This window comes from Patagioenas fasciata, chromosome 8 (assembly GCF_037038585.1).
Source record: "Patagioenas fasciata isolate bPatFas1 chromosome 8, bPatFas1.hap1, whole genome shotgun sequence".
Classification (NCBI taxonomy): domain Eukaryota; kingdom Metazoa; phylum Chordata; class Aves; order Columbiformes; family Columbidae; genus Patagioenas; species Patagioenas fasciata.
The window spans coordinates 36,533,356-36,549,776 of record NC_092527.1 but is presented as its reverse complement, the minus strand read 5'-3'; the positions used below and the strand labels follow the sequence as shown (position 1 = coordinate 36,549,776).

At 39.5% G+C, this 16,421-nt stretch overlaps 1 long non-coding RNA gene across 3 annotated transcripts in view; it reads right to left on the bottom strand.

The window, feature by feature from the left end:
• LOC139828510 (uncharacterized) overlaps positions 1-16,421 on the bottom strand; it is a 52,132-nt gene that overhangs the window by 2,356 nt on the left and 33,355 nt on the right. Inside the window, exons 4-8 of one of the 3 annotated variants that reach the window (XR_011740190.1) lie at positions 9,923-10,054; positions 8,659-8,705; positions 8,464-8,550; positions 2,611-2,800; positions 1,533-1,582 (exon numbers count right to left, since the gene is read on the bottom strand). This is a non-coding gene — a long non-coding RNA (uncharacterized lncRNA). Of the gene's footprint in view, positions 1-1,532; positions 1,583-1,633; positions 1,701-2,610; positions 2,801-8,463; positions 8,551-8,658; positions 8,706-9,922; positions 10,055-16,421 lie in introns of those variants that run through there. The other 2 variants (XR_011740192.1, XR_011740191.1) reach the window with 2 other exon arrangements.

Sequence of the window (16,421 nt, the reverse complement as noted above, 5' to 3'; positions counted from 1 at the left end):
AAACTTTTGATGATACTTTGTTTTCCCCATCATTTCCAGGATCTAGTGGAGGCTGATGCTTTTGTCTGAGGGAGGAGTGAACCCTCACCGTCCTGTTTGACTGCACTTCTGTACCACCCTGTTCACAGGGAGGGAAAGGTTTGCCACGAAAGAGTTAAAGCCAACCGCCTTTTCAAAAGCAACAGGCTTGATCATGCACTTTATGCTGTTTTACAAGGCCAGGTGAGCTCATTCATGAACATCAGTCAGTTCATTGCCAGCACTCTGAACTCCCTCTGCTTTAACCTGAGATTGGAGTTGCATACTTCTGGGGCTTAATCCTGTATTTAATTAAGTGAAGGTCAGGATGAGGGTCAACTAGACTAGTGAACTTAATCCAAGACCCACAGGTTATACAATAGCTGCTTTGGGGAGGTATAATTGTAGATAGGAATCGAGAGAAGAAAAGACAATATAATTGAACAAGTTATACGATAAAGGAGGAGGGGAAAAGCAGGATTTTTAAAATTTTTTTTCAGACTGTATGGCACTGGATGCATTTTACAAGAGTAGCCACTAGATAGCAGAATGGGCATGATGCTCTGATACTCGGTCTGGCCAAACAGAAGACAAACAGTGCGTTGGTCCCAGCAAAGACTGTGTGTGTAACTGTGTTCAGCTGGTACCACTGCTTCCTGGGAGAGAGAGATTTTTAAGATGCTGCTCTGAATGTTGCTTCCTGCTGCTCTGATCTTAGGCTCAGCATTTTTCTCCCAGCATGCTAGAAGACAAGCTGATTTCCTGAGTAAGCGATCGACCCTGACTTGTGTCACAGCATCACTTGCAGCACAGCATCCCCTTGTGTGCTCTGGTTTGCTACGCGGTCCTGAGCAGTTAACGTTCAAATATTGGACTGAGCAGACTTGTGCTACTGGGCTTGGGTCCGCTGCCCAAGACACCAATGGCCACAACTTCAAGGTGACTCTTCTTCAGAGGAAAGGGGGTGGCTCAGTACAATCAAAATTCATGTGGTGCTTTTACGGCTGGCCCAGAGAGCTGCTCTTGCAGCAACCTGTGCATTTAACAGCCCAGGATCCTGCCACAGGCAGCTTCCATAGCACAAATTGTTGGAGTGTAACACTGATTAATCAAAAATTATCAGTAAAAACCCTTTGCTTGATACTCTAAGGTTATGCTCCAGTTTAGTTAGACAAAGATGTTTTCAAAAGGCTAATTTGGTTGTCCATCAGCTGTCTTTTGAACCAAACCCAGAAAAGTAATTGTCTCCAGCATTTGAATGTAGAGACACAGCTTCTTCAAACCATTGAGCAAGGAGAAATGCAGCTGGGTTCTCACCTGGCTGCATCTCTGCTGAAGCAATAAAAAGCTGCGGTAGCATTGCACAGGTACAGATGTCTCACAGTCTTGATACAAAAGTTTCCTTCATGCCCTAACTGAGTTTGAAGTTATGCAGTCATACTTTTGCAAGATCTAAATTACAAATGTATCTTGTACAGATGTAAAATTTTCTGAGCACTGATTGATGGACTCACCCAGTCTGCAGCACAAGGGTTCAGATCTCCAGGAGGGGGCTGGAGAACTTCTGTAAGTCAGAGAAAAAAGGCACTCAGAGCACGTACAGGGCTCCGTGTTTTGCACCGCACTGTCTCAGCCTCATGTGTCGACTCAAACCCTCATTTCTCATTCCTACACAGCGAGACCTGCTTGGGAAAGCCCAGTAGTTAATTATGTAAAAACATTCCAAGATACCAATAGTAATTGATCCTCATTACAGATTCAATTTGTCTGCAATTGTTTTAACTAAATAACAGGGCTGTTTTTCAGTTACAGCAGATGAGGGAAGAGGGGGTGGAGACTTAAACAAGGATACACTTTCTAATTCATCGCCTCAAGGGGAAAACAAGATTTTTCCAGAAAAAAAAAAAAAATGTTTTAAAGTAATTAGCTCCTGGACTGAGATATTTTCAGCCTGCTGTGAATTTTTATGACAGTATGGTTACACTGCTGAAAAGATGTTTTCCTAGTTTATCTTGCAGAATTTTAACTACGATGAGCAAGTAATATTTCAGAAGTACTAATGATATTATCTGTATCTATATATACATATGCATATATATAATACATCCCCAGAAATTGTATCCTGTCTCTTGCAAGAACTGAACCTCTTGTGCTGAGTGAAAGAACAAACTACATGGTACTGCATGGTTCTTCACCATTTTCTCTGTTTAAAAATTAAAAAAAATAATAAAAAGATATCCTTATTTCAAGTGTGTTGCTCAGGGAATAAAGGGCATGGTGGATCTCAGAGAACTACTTTTCAATGCTGTCTCATTCTCTGACTCTGGACTGGGCGTATTTCCTGACTCAGCCTTAGCCTCCTGTTTTGTATGTTGGGGATGATTCCGAACTAATTTGCAAAATGCTTGAAAGTGGAGCCAGAATAAGACTCAATGTTCATATTTGATATGAATCGTGTAATCCTATATAACAAGAACAAAATGTAGTGTCGGCCCTCCCAGTCCATTCAGTACTGAGGTGTAGCCATTTTGCCAAGAAGTCCCTGTCACCCCCAATGTGACACCTTTCTGACATGCTCTGCAAAAAGCTCACCTCGGTCTCTACAGAGCTCAGTGATAGTGTTCAGATGTCCTCAGTCCTCAGCCCCTGTCCCTCTTCATGGTTTGAATCCCAAACCAGACAGAGTAGGGGCAGCTCAGCTTTGCATCCCATCAGCAAAGGTTTGAGGTCAGGAGCTGTGTCGAATGCAGTTACTCCTGGCTGGAGTTACACTGCCTGAAATCTTTAAAGAAATAGGAAGAGTAAATACATTAGTTTTATATATATATATTTTATGTTTTTTACAATAAGCCAATAAGCAGAGTCAAATCAAAGAAACAAGTAGGTGGATCAGCAGAGCCTTTTTCCTAGAACAGCTTTCACACCACCCATACTCATCAGCGCACATGAAGTACAAGCCTGCAGGTGACACCAAGCATCTCCAGCTTAAATGAGAGAACTGAAAGGAGGAAATGATACTGTCCTGCCTGTGTAATTAGAGAAGCTGACGCGTGAATCATTGTTATAACGAGTTTAATTATAAACATGATTAAACAGGCAATTAGTGCATATTCTGCCCCGGATAAACAAAATTAAATTCCTGCAATATTAACATCTTCCACAAGGTTTATTATTAGATTACTGTAAGTCATGTGGCACAGGAACATTTTCATGTCCTATATTTGTTGTGAACAAACACCGTTTTTTATTTCCACTTAACCAGATGTAAAGGACAAAGTTGGCTGCTCCTCTAGACCACCAGGATCTCTTGAAAAGCAGCATCCCATGCATTTAAAAACAATGCATCTTATAAAGTAAGCCACAGACCGTGCAGGCATGCCAAATTTACCTAATGACAACTCACCACAGCTGTGACTGGTGATTGACCGAAATACAAGGATCCGAGTGTACACGAGCACTCTCCATGCCCTCCCATGCCTGCCAGAGCTACTGGTGTGCTCCTAGAACATCAAAACAAGAGGCAAAGCTCTTGGAAAAAGTGCTTTGTGTCCAGGGATAGAACAACTCAATTATAGGAAAAATGACAGGATTTGAAAAATCAAAAAGGCTTTTCAGTGGGTATTTTTAACTTCCTGGCACGTGTATCTCCAGTGACAGCCTACGAAGAAAGACAGGAATACCTTCAACAGACAGGCAGTCTTTTATCCATGTAGCTCTGTTTTTCAGACAAAGAAACTGGTTGAAACTGGTGACCAACTCCAAAAGGGCTTATGCTTTTGTTTGCAGCACAGTCCCTGTCCACTTTTACTTTTGCTTTCCTTGAGGAAATCATGTATGTTCTCCCAAATGACCAAGGAATTTAAACTTCTATATGTTTTCCTCTGCTTCCTAGGCTGGGATGGGATTTCTCACCAGGCATTGATTTAAAGGTCTCCAATAAATGTGTTAGGGGGCTACATGTATTCTTCGTTATCTCCCAAGCCCACATCCTCATGTGAGAAGATTTTTGGGTAATTGATAAAAAAAGCAGTAGCTGCTACAGTCATATTTAGCTGTAGTATCACATCCAGTGTTATTATTCCTGACTCTTAAGATAACCTAGATTCTCTCTCGGTATCTCTTATTGTTGTTCTGTGAATCCAGAAAGTATCCAAAATAAATTGATATATGACTCATATGCATACATCTGCCTCAGCAGAAATTGATTCAGCAAATATTCTGCAATAGCAAAGCCCACCTCACCGCCCATGTACATTGTTCATTGTATACCCAGCTTTTGGAAAATAAGCAGCATTTATATAAGGCAGACTGTTACGCTGTGCACTTCACATCTGTAGCAGTGATGGAATAAGCAAGCAGCTGGGTCATGGAGTCCAGGGAAAATCTCAATTTGGATAAGAAATTGCCACAAGTAATTTTACCTCTACACTGCCACAGCCCTTTACTCTTTCATGAACGAGGCAATCTTCGTCTAATACGGCATGGCATTCACATCTCATAGGATACATAATGATGCTCATACCATAAAAAATTTTGTGTCTCTATCTACAGCTGTTAGTGATGTTGCAGCGTGTAAATTCTCAGGTGGATGATATAGGCAAATTTCAGCTTTCCCCCAAATAAAAGTGAGGGCCAGATGCAACTTTGCTGATCAATGGAGGGCAAGGTAGCAGCTTTTGGCTTGTCTGGAGTGTCCAAACCAGCAGGAATTTTGTGCTGGGCAACTGAAATGAAGGTAAGTAATATCCTGACCTGTGCTGATCAATGCGATGGATCAGAAGTCAGGTAAGGAGAGGCTCCCAGCTTTAGGCACAGCACAGGTCTGTGCTGAGCACCAGCAACGTGCGACACCAGCACAAGCTGAAGACTGATGCAGGAATTAGCGCTGGCCCTAACGCCGACCTGCTGCACAGGGATGAGCTTCAGGGTGAAACAGTGGCCTTGCTGGGACCCAGGCAAACAGCGTTCACTGATCAAATGGTCCTGCATTAGACACGGGTACAAATTTATACCAGCAATTGTTGCAAGATCAGGCACATACTATTTTGTGAAAAGAAGTAGGTGACATACTGAGATACGTCTCCCAGATGTAGGAGATGGACAAGCACAGCCCCAGCACATGAGAAAACCTCCTCCACAAACTGCTCACGCTTAGCGAGCCCTTTATCACGTTGTCAAAATCAGCACCAGCTTGAGCTTTCTGATATCAATATAACATTAACTTGTCTTGGGTCAACATCATATATTAAAGAGCAGAGGGGAATTCCAGAATTGCCCGAGACATAAGCACACTGAAAAGCCAATTGAATCCCCAAATCTGCTTTTCCTCAAAACTAACAGGTGTACTTTTCTTTCTCCTATTTCTAATTGAACTTCTTGGCATTCTGGTCAATGCTCTGTGGTATATTTTGGAAAACAATAAATCCTGGTAACATGAGACCTTGCTACAGTATTTCACTGTTAAATCTTCGCTGAGATTTGGGAAGAGAGTACCGGGGTTTGTGTGCTGAATTATGGGGTGTGCGGATGAGTGATTTCTCCCTCCTCGCTTTTTCCAGCACAGAATCAGCACATAGGGAAAAATCTCTGAAGAGTCAGATCCCAACTGTGGCTGCACTTGAATGCTCTAGGACACAATGTATTTCAAATAGATTTTCATCTTTCTTTGAAGGTAAATGATTATTTGCAAGTAGAAAACACTGATGTTTTATTTTATATAGGGCTAAACAATGTTTGATTTTCTTCAAAGTATGATTTTGACAATAGCATGTTTTCTCCTTAAAAGCAAACATTTTCATAGAAAAATAATTTCAGTTCAGTTCTCAAATAAAATGCAAAGTTTTTCTTGTAAAAAAGTTCTCTTTATAATTTAAAACTATTTTCCTAATTTCATACACAATTTTTGAAAAGCAAAAATACTACCTGAAACATGTTTTTCATTGAAAAAATCCCCTCTATTTTCACTGGAAATACTTGGGACAAAAAAACCCAAGTTTGAAAATGTCACTAAAATCTTTGTGTTTAACATTACTTGTCTATTTTACACCTAAATACTTCTCTGTTTAATGTTTTATCATTGATACTGTGTCTTCCTGGAAAGCAATTAGGATATTTCTGACATAATAAATAATTTGGTGTTCAGGAACTTCCTGAAATAGGCTGAAATGACAGGTTAATGAGAAGTATTTAAGAAAAGAAAACCAAAACAACACAAAAAAAACACCAAAAAAAGACCCCAAACAAACAAAAAACCAACAATACCCACACCAAAAAAACCCACAGAACTTTGGGAAGTTTCAAAATCTCGTACATATTCTTAAAGACCTATTCAGGCATTTTCATATGATAGTGGGTTAAACATCATCTCACAAAGCCACATAGAGACAGCACAGAGTTATCCAAGACACTGCATGAACAATGATTAAAAACTGTGAAATTGTATTTAATAGTTTATAGTCTAAATTTTAACTGTAAGATCATGAACAATAATGCTTTTTGATTATTTTTTCCAATTTAACATCACCATTTTCAAGGACCACAGAAGCATAACTCTAATGATTTTCCCCTCCATTTCTAAGGATATTGTTATACTGCTTTAACAGAATATCCTAAATTAATGTAACTCTTTCTGTCACAGACTTTAATCACTGCCCAAACTCTTTACCCCACACTAACCTATAAGACCAATTTATAAGCTGTTATTCATCTAAAAGGCTTTATGATGTCAAGAGCAACACTAATAATCATATGTCGGGTTTGGTTTACCCTAAGCATTTTTGGCCATTTACAAGGTTCTTCAAGTTCAGTCATTAACACTGGACCTTGATCACAAAATGTAGCGTAACTGGGAGAATATCACACACTTTTTCCAAACCTGTACCCCATAAATTAGTTTCACATATTCACTGATATTTGATGTAAAAATTAGTATATATGTAAGAGCTTCAATTTTCCCTTTTTCTTGTAAGTTATGCAAAAAGTGCACAGCCCAGAAGACTTGTTGCCAGCTGTAATACAGAGAAGGATACTGCGGAAACCGAGAACTGGTTATGGCAGATACCCTGTCAAAGGAATGACTTATAATCTGGAAATACAAGCAGTAAGAGAGGCCCACCAGCTAGACCTGTATCATCTGAGGCAATCAAATCCTGCAAATATAAAGCAATTTAGTATTACCATTTCCAAGTGCTCCCCACAATAAGGACTCTTGTATGCCAAAGTTTAATATTCAGAGCAGAAACCACAAACTCCAACAGCCGCTTCTGGTCAGGATAGCTAATAACAGTTCCCAGGCAATGGCTCTGCTGTAATAGTATTGCACAAAGCAGCTGGGGATTTACTTGTATGTCAGCTTCTACATCTGAGAACTAGAAAACGATGGTGGGTCAGACATCCATTTGCTTTATATATTGATATAATTTCATCAGAATTTATGATGTGGGAATTATTGCACTGGCAAGAAATGTAATCTAACCTTCATCTTGCACAATGTAGTACCGATATTGCGTTTTTGAGAGAAATATACTGACTTGTTGAATCAGATTACTCCAAGTGCATTCCTAATGGATTTCAATATTCCCTTGGACAAACCAATGCTATTTGCTTTGTATTTATTACATTTTAAAAAATATATATACAGAAGATAAAACCTCTTCCGACACTATATATTCTTTCATTTTGCAAACTACAAACATACATTTGTTCATTAATTTTAATGTCTAAACTTTTCCCTGGGTAACAGTCGCTGCATTTACTCAAGTAACTATATTTCAACTACACACTTTAAATGTATAAAGAATTTTAAGCCTAAGTATTGACAACTGTATGCTTTTCTCCTTCCTCCCCTGGATTAGACAGCTTGTCCTTGCGTATCTGTGAGGATCACACTGTATAATTATTAGTGCTGGGATATTCCCAAATCCCAGGTTATGCCACTGGTAATAGGTGATATATTTGGGATATTCTTTATTATGACACTTCTAATGTAACAGAACTTCAAGGAATTTTATCAAGTGATAAAACTTGGAGTAGTCCTGAGGGTGCTTTAGAGCATGAGTCAAGAATCGGGAAAATAATAATAGTAACAAATATTTATATAAAAAGACAGGGAGGGATCTTGAGAACTAGTCCACCAAACAGCTCTGAAAAGACCTTAAAATCCCATTAACTCTAGTCCCCGCCCAATAGTTGGATTATCCTCAAGAAGGGTAATTACTTTCAAACCCATCCATATAATGAACATGCCCACTGCTAAGCCATCTTCTCCCAAGCTCTCATTTGCCAATAAAAAATACTGGCAGGTGCCTCAAAGGAGATTCATCTCTGCTGGTCCAGCATCCAGCTTGGTCAACACATATGATGGAGCTCTTGAGAGTGTCACAACCTGCATTTGGGAATATCCCAGCACTAATAATGGAATAACAATGGAAATGGTTCCTCTCCTACCCCATTTAGAGAGATCCTCAGTCTTCAGGCTCTTCAGATAGCAGATTGTTTTATATTCCTGCTTCATTTTATTGTCCTTCCCTCCTGCTGTGGTGATCAGACAAAACAGAATAGGTTAGTATATCAATAGAAATGCAAACCACTGTGCATTCTACATAAATATTGATATTGAGAATGGGGAAACTGAATTATTACCTCCACACACTATTAGTTCCAAGGTACTCGTTCATGTCCAGGCAGTTCTGTAAATAAATATATGAAGAAGAAACAAAACGTTCCGACAAAGATCCTGCTCCTTACTGTTATTTATTCTTGGGCTCAATTAGAATCAGAAGACAAAAAACAGACAAACCACCCACACTTGCTGGTGCACAGTGCTGGAAAGAGCATTTTAGTTGGAAATCTCCCTCTTTGTAAAGAGTGTCATCTTTTGTGTAGTCTATTCAAGGCAAAATTGTTTTAGCATTGACACTGGGTTATTTTTTAAGTGTCAGACAATATAAAACACTGTAATATGAAAGCATTCATTAGATCATTTGTAAAAAATATCTCCTTTTGATATCAGAAGACTGCAGCTCTCCTTGGTATTTTCCAATTCCACTGCATTCACACAGCTGGTAGTGTCAGGGCTGATTTGGTGATTCCTGATCTCCACACTGAGGAACTTCATGAGATGTAGTGCTATCAGAGTGCAGAAATGAACAGAAACCAGACCACAGAGACACTTGCCTTGCTTGGTTTTGTGAAAAACAAAACAAAACAAACCAACACCTTTGATACTGAAGATTCAACATTCTCCTCAAGCAGCCTAATATATTACTATTGAAGTTTTCCTGATTAATATAGCTATATAGGACATACAGCTACACATTAAGTGTATCATTTCTGGAACAATCCAACATAGCCATGGAGAATATACACTCCTTACACAGCCTAATTCCTTTTGCTGTACAAATTGCACTTGATAGCAAGCAGGTATGCAAAAGGTAAGACTGAGGTAGTGTCACTTATCATTGAGATTGCTGAGTTGTGCAGAAATGGTTGCTGTTTTGAAATAGGTGTTTGGAAGAGAGCATTTTTCACTTAAATGTTTAGGAAAGGCATATACCAGTGATTTCTTCTGGACAGACTCACACTACACGACCGCTCTGTAGTCACTGCAGAACAACCACCCTAACACCAGCTCTGGCTCTGTACAGAACAACCCTTTGCCCTAACTCCCAAAAAAGAGCACATAGGAGATACACATGAGCACTCCAGGTTGAGGGTGTCTGTTGAACAGACATGCTGTACTAATGGATGAGTCAAACCTGTTCAGTTAGTGCTCTACCATTATTAAGCGAGAGGCTGTGAGAGAGATGGGAGATGCTTGTAAGTCCAGCATTCCCTGGGCAAAGGTGGCAGCGCTTCAGAATCAATGTATGGTGTCTCCCGAGACGGTCACCACCTTTTCACTCACCTATTTGTTTATTGTCCTTTGATGTTCATTGGGAAGCAGCATTACTTAATGATGCAGAACCAGTTGTAACACACAAATGTTTGGTTGGGTAATTTCCTTCTTGTTTCACCACACAGAGTCTCCTCTTTGCACCTGAAATACATGTATGTAGTATGTAGCAAATACCACCATCCAGTACTACAAAGTCTTGTTTTGGTAAGGTTTTCCCTGGGAGGAAAAGCCCTGAGTTATGAAGCCCACTTGCCTAAATCCTGGTTAGTATTAAACACTGTGCTTGGAAAAGGTTTCAGCTCAAAATGAAGGGAAAAAAATAACAGCGGAGTTCGAGTGTGCAGTCACTGAGTGTGTGTGTCTGTGTTTTACAGAGGCAAGGTTGAGGTATTACCTGAAAGCGTTCATTTCAAAGCAGTGTAGTGAAGCCTGAAGGAGCACTATTTTAAAACAAATCAGTCAGCATTTTATTGGTGTCGGCCCAGCTTTGTACTAAACACTCAGATTAATGTTAAATCACATCTCAGGAATTATTCATGAGATCTCATACAATGTAATTGCTGATTTTGGCATCAATAGTCTGTATCCCTTTATTTCCTAGATTAGCTTCCCTTCCCGCATGACTATATGTCATGCCAGAGACAATGATTTTATATGACATATTTAGGAAAGAGGGACCCACCTATTTTACATAAAACGATGTCTGAGGAATGTACCCTGGTTGCTGAGATGCCAGTCTGTGCTGACACATCCCTGTGAGAGGCAGAGCCTGCTGGGAGAGCAGAGAGCACAGCACTAAACGTCTCCTTTCAAACTGTTGCCTGAATGGTCGGTTTTATTCCGAACCTTTATAAAAACTAATGAAATTACCCTTCACCTATCTTTGAGGATTAGCATTAATGCTCAGAACAAACTGCATGACTACTAATCTCTTAATGTCCCTAAAGATATGTACAAAATGAAATTTATAAATAATAAATGGAACCCAACTTTTTCTAGAAGTATCAAGTCATCCTGCTCTTTCCCTTCTCTGCAAGGTGTGTGCTCTTGCGTGAGGTCACGTTGATACAGGGAGCTGGAGAAAAAGATGCCTTTGAGCATGGAAGTCAATGAGCTACATGCTTTGGGTGTCCAACATTTTTTTCCTCTAAAAATACTGCCTTTTCTTTCTACAGCAGCACATTTAGATCTAAATATCTTCAGCTTCTCCCTCGCTTCTCATTCCTTCATGCTCCAAATACCTGTATCACACGGGTGAGCAATGAGCGCAGGAATCCCTGAAGACACAGAGTATTTCATGCTCAGGTGGCTACGTCCTATAGCTGCCAGAAAAGGAACCCTACCACGCATGACATTTCCTCGCATCCATATTTTCATGCCAACAAAAGCCAAACTGAAAACCAGACTTAAATTATCTGAGTCGATGAGAAGAAATTAAAATTTATCAGAATTCATTACACTTATTACAAGCAAAAAAGTTTCCCAAGTGAGAAACCCAACTGTTTTTCTCTTAGTTGGAATGAAAAACAAGTATTTTTCTAAATGATGATAATGGAGGGATCAATCACTCTGGTTTTCCATTGCCTCAGTCTACCCACTGCACTTCCACCCCTCCTTATAGAGACTCACACTTGCATACTTGAGACTTTTAGTATCTACTCCTAAAGATGTGGTTTTAGGCTGTAGAAAATTACAGATTTTGAATTTAACAGCTAAATATTTCCCAGGAGGCTTGGTCTCTGACCTCCATCCCTCCATGAGATGTTCCTTTGGTCAACAAGCACACTTCAAGAGCATTTCTTGCACTTGCACGTAGTTTAGAGTAGAGCAGACATAGAAAATATATAAGTAACTCTTTCTGAAAGACTGTGGCAGCATCACTTTGAACTGCTAGTAATGATCCATTTTGAGACAGACCTGGATCTGCCGAAATTTGCTCACATTGCTGGTCTGACAGTCTGCCCAAGGGTTCTTCCCAAGTCATTATCCGATCTGAATTTTCTCTATTTCTAAGAAATCTTCACTCAAGGAAATGTTTCAGGCCAAAGATTTTGTCCTCTTCATGGACTAACTCATGGAAGACTAAGATTTGAGGCCAAAAGTTACCAAATTGTCTAAGGCTCATGCACTTATTTCTTAATCACTGAGCCCTCAGAGCAAAATTTGGAAATCTCAACTAGGCATTTAGGCTTCACATCCAAAGCAGAAGCAGAATTACACACCTTGTGGAGGGAATGCAAAAAACCAGCAAGCCAAGTTGGGAGCCTCCAGACTCAGCAAAAGAGGCAAATTTATCCTAAATTCTTTGCTGTGCCAAGGGGAAGGGCACTTTGCCATGATTGTCAAAGAAGATGATGCCCTCATCACCTTATTTTGTGGAGGCTGCTCTAAGCTGGTAAGAGTAGGGTGTTATCATCATCTTGTTCCTTCTAAAACCAACAGCCCCTGGTGCATTTGTATGGAGCTGGCTTGACATTCCAGGCTACTGAGTCAGTGCTCTCAGATGACAAATGTGGAGAAACACCTAACCTACGGATCCCAGCTGAGCCTGAACATCAGCTGAGGACCAGCAAAAATGAGTATTGTGTGCATATGATAAAGCAGAATTTTTTGAACGCCGGTAACAAGATATCACAAAGACACCCACAGGACTTGGCATTACTTGAAAATTAGGCAATAGAGGTAGGATGATACGAGATTGCTTCACTCCTAAAGAAAATTTGGTTCCTATGAATCTGCAAACTTAACCATGGGATGAGAAAACACTAGTGCTGCTGGTCCAGACCTAGGTTTCCAACAGAGCATGTCCCAAAATCTCATTTGCTTTCAGCTGTATTTGGACACTTAAGGCCTCAGAAGCATAAAACCCTGTTGAGTAGGATTTGTATGGCCTCTTACAAGAAAATTATATTTATTCACGATAGAAGAGCATACTTTGTGGATAACATTGTATGCTCATACAAAGTACATCCATCAGAAAGTCATGAAACATTTTTGAAAATACTGCTTGAAAGCCAAACAGTGATTTTGTTAAAATAAAACAGACGTATTTCTGAAAGTTATAAGCCTCTCATAGGCACTGAATGGAGCTTTAAGGACTCAAATCCCAGAAAAGCAACAGCACTTATTTTTTCTAACTTTACAAAAATGCATAAATTAATAACACAAAATAAAAATAGTATGATCCAAATTACCTCAAGGCTGAGATACCATGTGCCTGATTTCAGCCCAATTTTCACGGCTGTGTTATCTGAGCCCACATATATATAATGGAATTACTGACAACCCTTTTTTCATAGGGAGACCCTCCTGCTATAAGACCAATATAAATATAGTTGGACAAATTCGGTATGCAGGAAAACAAACATCAATAAAGATTTTGATACACAGAATAATATAGAAATGACAACGTATTTTTGACTCTGTACAAAGACATGCATTAATCTGTAAATGATTACATTTCTATCTGTGGCAGAATGGAAGTGTGGGGCATATGAATCTCACCTTCAAAAGATATTCTTTCGTTCTACAAAAAAACGCCAGCAAGCACAGGAAACTTCAATCAATGTCTTATATTCGAAAACTATGACACTGTCAAACTGGTGTCATTAAAGCTAACTAACCATATTAAACGAATATTAAAATATAGGTTTCTTTGCATAACATAATGAGTAAAACTGCTTTTAAGTTTTTCCCTACGCTTTGAGGTGTAGGTGGCATTTTCATTCCAAAACTTTGAAGTCAGAACAAAATGTACAGGTAGAGGGTACTAGATCAAATAATAATCAACTTCAAAAAGCATTTTGGCTGTTAGATGTCCCAAGGCTAATTTCCTCTAGACATTTTAAATGTAAATGTCTAAACTAATTTAAAAATTGTAAATTGGTCTAGGTTCAATCAAAAACCATCCTGACACAGAACAGGGAGACTGGGCTAATTGTCATTTGTTTGTCAAATGAATTCCATTTGGAAAGCAATGAAACCTCCAAGCTAATTCTTTTAAGGTGAGCTGGTAGTTGTATTATCAGTTAAATGCAGTAAAATGGATAATCACATGATGATAATGAAAACTGAACCTATGTTAGCACTCAGGCTTAGTCTGCCACAGGGCATATAGTGATGGAACTTAAGTACTGTAATGTTCCATTGGGCACAATGGCACCAAGTCTGCTCTTTAGCCTTACAGACACTTTCTTTGCATTTTAAAAAACTTTATCAAAGCACCGTGGCAATGTAGAAAATGTCAAAGTGAAATGCACTGTAGGCAAATTGAGATTTCATTAAGTTTAAATTTATTGCTTTTGACTGATGTATTACCATGCTTGTTAAGAACCAGTAATTTGGAATATCTGCCTGCCTGGTAAAATAGCTTTGTCTCCTTGCGTAAGACTTTATATGGACTTTGAAAGACCACAGTAATTCAAAAAAGTGTGGGCTATTTCATTTTTCTAAAGAACAATTTCAAATATTTTAAGGTCCTTGACCTAGTGGATCAATAGACTTATGCGTGGGTCCCAAGTGTGTTGTTGGTGGACTCGGTAGAAAATTACAGCACTAATATGTTATTTATTTTGCCTTGGTATAACATTGCACTCGCTGACAACAGAACCTTGGGAAGCGCTTAACAATTCTACTTGTTCTGCCACTCTCTGAACATTTATATTGGAAATAAACGAAAGTGTTTGGAAGAGATAAGGAATCCAACAAACCCGTAGGAGACTGTGTGTGGATGCATACTTTTTTACAGAAATATATATACACACACATAAATTGTGTGTATACGTGAGTTTGCGCATAGGTATATAAACAGACAAAGCAGAGATACAGCTGTATCTGTATCACAGCAGAACACATACAGGTATTCTTGGCATAGCACTGTATATATGTCATTTAGTTTGCAGGCTTCAGATACGGCAAAAGCTGCATTTGAGATGTTGACAGAAAATCTCTTAATGTACTCTGGTGCTTTTCTCACCTTCGGGAAAGGATTGAATCAATAGTGTAGGACCAGCACAATTTCTGACTGATGAGGCAGGTTAGGCCTTCAGGAACAGATTACTGCCCTTGGAGAGAGACCTGGGTTGAATTTACTATATTCCATATATATTTATTTACACTGGGTGCCAGGGTTTTATGGCAGAAGTGACAAAGTTTGTGAAACCCAGGAATGCATTATCATGTTATCTGGTATCTTAGATGGACAGTCAATATGAACAGACTGCAGACGCACCTGTCCCAGTATCCAGTTCACCAAGTAATGAAATGGAAACAATAAAAGTCTTTGAACAAACAACAGACATTTGAGTCTTCGGGTTTAAACAAGAGGATTGTAGAATTCAAATGGGTTTCCTCCAGTGCTGCCAAGGCAGCCATATCTGTATTGGTGCCAACGCCGAGTCACACAACAAAGCTCGACTTGTGTCTGCCCATGAGCTTTCATTCTGCAGAGTATGGATAGACATGCTTCTCTGGGGGGTGAGGGAAGGAAAAGAGTTTTAAATTATACCTATTTTACCTACACTTGCAATGAAAATTCCAGCTGAAAGCCGAGGAGAAAGTGATACGTGGGATTCTATGAATTTAAACTGCATTTTGTTTTTACCATTTAAAATTAACGTTCTGAAGGTTAGGGAAGTCTGTGTGAATTAATTGAATTAAGACACAATCATTTGTCACCAGAAAAACTTATTTCCCTCCTCACAGGGAACCAACTTCCTTCCCTCCACCCCAGGCTTCAGATTCTCCCAAAGACTCCCTGCCTGTGACTGCAGCTTTACCAAAGCAGGACACGGCTGCATCTGCAGAACCACGGTCCAGATTCACCCAAGGGAGATTCTAAGCAACAACACTCACCCCTCTTCCCAGTGGATGGACCAAAGGCTTCCCTCTTGTGCTCTTCCAGGGGACAATTTGCCACGGGGGTCATACAAGGGGTTCTTCTGTCACCAGCCTGAGCAGGGGGTCCCAGACATAGGAGAGATCCACATGTGCTACAAAGTCCCGAGGGAAAAGGGGTCCCACCAACAGTGGCAGCAATCCTCAAACCCTACTTAACAATGAAAGCTTTCTAGTTTTGTTTTTGCACATTGTACAAAGGCTACACCAGTTCTCAAGAAGAAGGGTGCAGAGTCAAACTAGGAGCTAAGGTAAAGCTTTGCATTTGATAAAACCTCTGTTATTTTTGCTTTAAGACATGTAGCTCCCTTTGAAGTCCAGAAGAGCTATACAAGTCTACACTTGAGGGCAGAATTTGGCCCAATATGATAACAAAGGAGATTGTAATAAGAAAAAGAATTGTACTTACTACATTTTAAATAATTTGTGGGTCAACTCAAATTAGCCAGAAATGACTAACCCCTCTAAATAATTCTCCCTCTCAACATGCACTTCAGAACACTGTAAGAATTACAACAAAACCCACCTTTCTGCTTTCCTTTAAGGTATTGGACAAAATTTGCATTTTGGAGTAAGCCACTAGCTGGAGCTAAAGACCTGTAGAGCAAATTCA